Here is a 4,065-nt window from a genome sequence, read left to right as displayed (position 1 = left end):
GGTAATTCAAATTCGTGAAAGAATGAAACACACCAGGAATGGCAAACATAGGTGTAGATACACGAGTGTTTAAAGCAAAAATCATACTACTGTGTTGCTGTATTTTAACATAGAATGTTTTCATGTAAGTGTGTGTGCATACATGTACATGTATATGTATACATATATACATTTCAATTCTAATATTTTTGCATATGGAGGTCAAAAATATGCAGCCTACATGTGTATGAGTATGTGTGGCAGCAACAGCCCAGGGGAGGGTTAGAATGATGCTACACCAGTGCCCAGGGCCTGTATTTTAACAGAAGAAAGTCAGTGTTAACTTGAAATAGGTTATGATGTTAAAATACCTATGCAGGCCTTAGAGCAACCACAAAGTAATCTCTAAAGGAAAGTACACAAAGAAATTGAGCTAAGAAATCAATATTAAAGTGCTCTACTTAAATATTTAACAAAAGAAGGCAGCCCATAGAGCAGAATGGTAGGCATGAATTCAACCTATTGGTAATTAAATATAGATTTACCAGACACTCCAATTATAAGGCAAAAAATGTCAGGTTATATCTAAAAGCAAAGTCTCACTACATTTTGTCTACAGATGGTAAAGTGAAGGGACATGTATATGGGAGAGAACTGGAGTGGCCATACTAATATTAAACAGTTTTTAAGCTAAACAATTACTTGAGAAAAGGGGCACATTTAACAATGATAAAGTGCCCTTGTACATACATAATGATATAGCATTACTGGTATGTAAAACAATTTAGGTGTATACACATGCACCTATGAATAGAGGTCCGCATACATGAAGCAAAGACTGACAGAGCTGGAGAAAACAGACAGAATCATATCTTGATATTTCACTACTCCTGTCCCCATGATTCATAGACCAGGTAGCCAGAATCCATAATCACATAGAAGGCTCGAATAACACTAGCACCTGACAGCATCCAGAAAGTACCCTACCCAACAACAGGAAATGCAATCTCACCAGGATGGACTGACTGCATTCTAGGCCATAAAGCAAGACTCCATCATTGTCAAAGACTGAGATCAGAAAGTGTTTTCTCTCACGTCCTATTTTACATCTAAATATAAAAGTATTCTGGCAAATCCCCAAATGCATAAAAACCATGTAATATAAATAGCAAACAGCTCAAAGGAGAAATCACAAGGAAAATAGATCATGAACAAAATGAAAATAAAAACACAACATATCAAGATTCATGAGAGCCAGCTAAGGCAGTAGTTAGAGGGAAATTCATCACTAAAATCTTACATTAGAAAAGGACAAAGTCTACTGTCATCCACATAAATTCCCACTAAGAAGCTGGGGAAAGAACAAATCAACCCAAAGGAAGAAGGATGAGATAACTAAGAGGACAAAAAGCGGTGAAATGGCCGACAGGCAAGCGATCGTGGACATCAGCGGAGAGCCGAGGAGGGTTTGTGAAAGATAAAACTCATGAACCTTCAGGTAAGCTGAGGAAGCAGCACACAGATGGCTGCTGCAGGCAGACACTGGAGACCGTTTTGGCAGTTTCTTAATAGGCTAAACACACATTTACCAGAAGACCCATCCCGCCCATTCTAGGCATCCACCCAAGAAAAATGAAGAAATATGTCCACACAAAACTTTTGTGCGAATGCTCGTGAGAGCATTTTTCATAACAGCCAGCTCTGGAAAGAACCCAAATGTCCATCAACTGATGAATAAACAAGCGCAGCGTATCCGTGCAATGAAATACGACTCAGCAATAAAAGCAAAGGAACGATCCGCGCACGCGGCACTTGGACGGCCCCATCACGTCAGGCTTGGAGGAGGCGGATGCAGGAGGTGCTGACCACGCCATCCTAGGGACGAGGAATTCCAGGAGAGGCCCAACTGTGGAGAGAAAGCAGAGGCGGGGTCAGGGAGAGTGAGTCCAGGGGCCTGAGGGACGGGTGCGTGTCTTGCCATGGAGGTAGGCGCATGAATCAGCCATCGAACTCAACAAGCAGACTCGGGCAGACAGACTCGCCTCCTGCACATGGGTCGCACCCTGCCTCTTAGCACACCCAGGCTGACGGCCTCATCTGCTGCCCGCCCGCCTTCCTTATCCTTCCCTCACCTGCCCCTCTGGTCTGGTCACTCAGCCACCATCAGCACATCCAGATCCCAGAGACCCGTCGGCCAGCTCCACGTGGCTCCGGCTCAAGCCTCCGCTCCTGTCCAGCGTGCCGTTCCTGCCATTCCTCCCGGATACTGTACAGAGGGCTGTCTGTGTCCCCAGCACGGGATTGCCACGTTTGCACCCTCGCCTTCCAACAGGGGACAGGCCTTCAGAAGCGTCTGCCAGGGAGCGCTCAGGACTCCCCACACTGCGTTCTGGCCATGGCTGTTCCAGGCTCCTAAGGGCAGAGCCCAGCCTCTGCCCAGCCCTTCCCCAGACAAGCCCCATGGGCTCCGAGCTGAGCTCCCTCCGATGCCCCTCTCCTTACTCCTACCTCTCTCAAAGCCCAGAGCTAAGGACATGGTCAAGGCAGCCTCGGGTGGTCTCCCTAAAGATTCAGTCAAAGACCTACCCACCCACTCAGTTTCCAACCATCTCCTAAGAATTCTTTTCAAACGGGCCTCCACCCTTTAACTGCCAGCTCTCCCAGCCTCCAAACCCTCACTTCCCAAACCCTCTGTCAGAGCATGCTCAGTCTAAAGCCAGGCAGAGTGTCCCCCTCCCACAGAGCCCCACACCTCTGTCCCCACCAGAGACCACTGCCCCCTCCCCCAGAGCTCCCCAGCCACCTCTGTCCCCACCAGCAGGACCATCACCCCCTCCCCCAGAGCTCCCCAGCCACCTCTGTCCCCACCAGCGGGACCATCACCCCCTCCCCCAGAGCTCCCCAGTCACCTCTGTCCCCACCAGCGGGACCATCACCCCCTCCCCCAGAGCTCCCCAGCCACCTCTGTCCCCACCAGCGGGACCATCACCCACTCCCCCAGAGCTCCCCAGTCACCTCTGTCCCCAACAGCGGGACCATGGTCCTGTGGTCCCCACACTCTGAAACTCCATTTCGTCAACTTTCTTGTGTGTGTTCTTCTCACCCCGGCCACGCTGCTGCCACCTAGGGGGACAGAGGTCAGACCCTCCTCCCGTTCTCATGTGGACATAATCAACACAGACTTGCACTACGAGCAACCGACAGTGTTTTTTAATTAGACGCTGTACTTTGATCTGGCTGCCCAGCTGCTCCTGCGGCGCGTCTCCTTGACCCTCTCCTTTATTGCTTCCTCTCCCCCCACCCCAGCTCCGGCCTCGCCTCTGACCGGCCTGCCAGGTGAATTACAGCCAGGGGTGGCCGAGAGCCTGGGGCTCCCCCGCCATGCTGGCCTGCGTTCCGAGTCCCTCAGCCTGCTCAGGAAGAGGCCCGCCCCAGCTGCATGAGCATGGGGTCCTCACGGCCTGCTGTCCTGTCTCAGCTGCCTCCCCACCTGCTGGCCGATGCCCCTGAAGGTCCGCACTACTGACTGTCTGGAGGGCAGCGCCTCCACGGGCATCCCTTGGGCCTCCCGCACGGCCCGTGAGTGTGCTGGGCACCTGGCCCCGAGGTAAAAGCCAGCACGGTGTCCTGAGACGCCTGGCACAGGCCCAGAAGCCAGGGACGCTGGAAAGTGACCTCGTCCTTCAGGCTGCCAGGCCCTACCAGGGGCCCCCTCAGTGGCAGAGCCACACAGCAGGACAGATGCAGGACGCCCGGGCCAGGCTTCAGAGGAGGAGCAGGCAGGGAACACGACCAGGCGGAGCCACCCGGACAAGCTCAGCAGGGACGCAGCAGTGCAGGAAGTCGGCCAGCGCCAGAGCTTCCTCTCGCCTCTGAGGGGCCACCCCGAGCACCAGGGAGACCTGGGGACAGGTGGGCTCCCTGCTGCCCCGTGCAGCGTCCAGCCCAGCCCCAGCTGCCTCGGCCCTGACGCGCAGCCTCAGAAGCGCCTGTCTCCACTCGGCGTCCCCCAGGGGTGTGAGGAGGACAGCACTGGCCCTGGGGCTGGCAGCACCTCACTGGTGGGCAGGCGGGGGCGTGCAGGAC

The 4,065-nt window shown here is 53.2% G+C and overlaps 1 long non-coding RNA gene across 1 annotated transcript; it reads right to left on the bottom strand.

Moving 5' to 3' along the window:
- Positions 1–1,428: 1,428 nt before the first annotated feature.
- Positions 1,429–3,066, bottom strand: LOC124990160 (uncharacterized). Its single transcript, XR_007109712.1, has 3 exons — positions 2,995–3,066; positions 2,112–2,301; positions 1,429–1,885 (listed from the first exon to the last, which is right to left on the bottom strand). It is a non-coding gene; the product is annotated as an uncharacterized LOC124990160 (long non-coding RNA).
- Positions 3,067–4,065: the final 999 nt, after the last annotated feature.

This window comes from Sciurus carolinensis, chromosome 8 (assembly GCF_902686445.1).
Source record: "Sciurus carolinensis chromosome 8, mSciCar1.2, whole genome shotgun sequence".
In the NCBI taxonomy this organism is placed as follows: domain Eukaryota; kingdom Metazoa; phylum Chordata; class Mammalia; order Rodentia; family Sciuridae; genus Sciurus; species Sciurus carolinensis.
The sequence above is the reverse complement of the archived record's forward strand: the minus strand, read 5'-3'. Positions and strand labels throughout refer to the sequence as shown.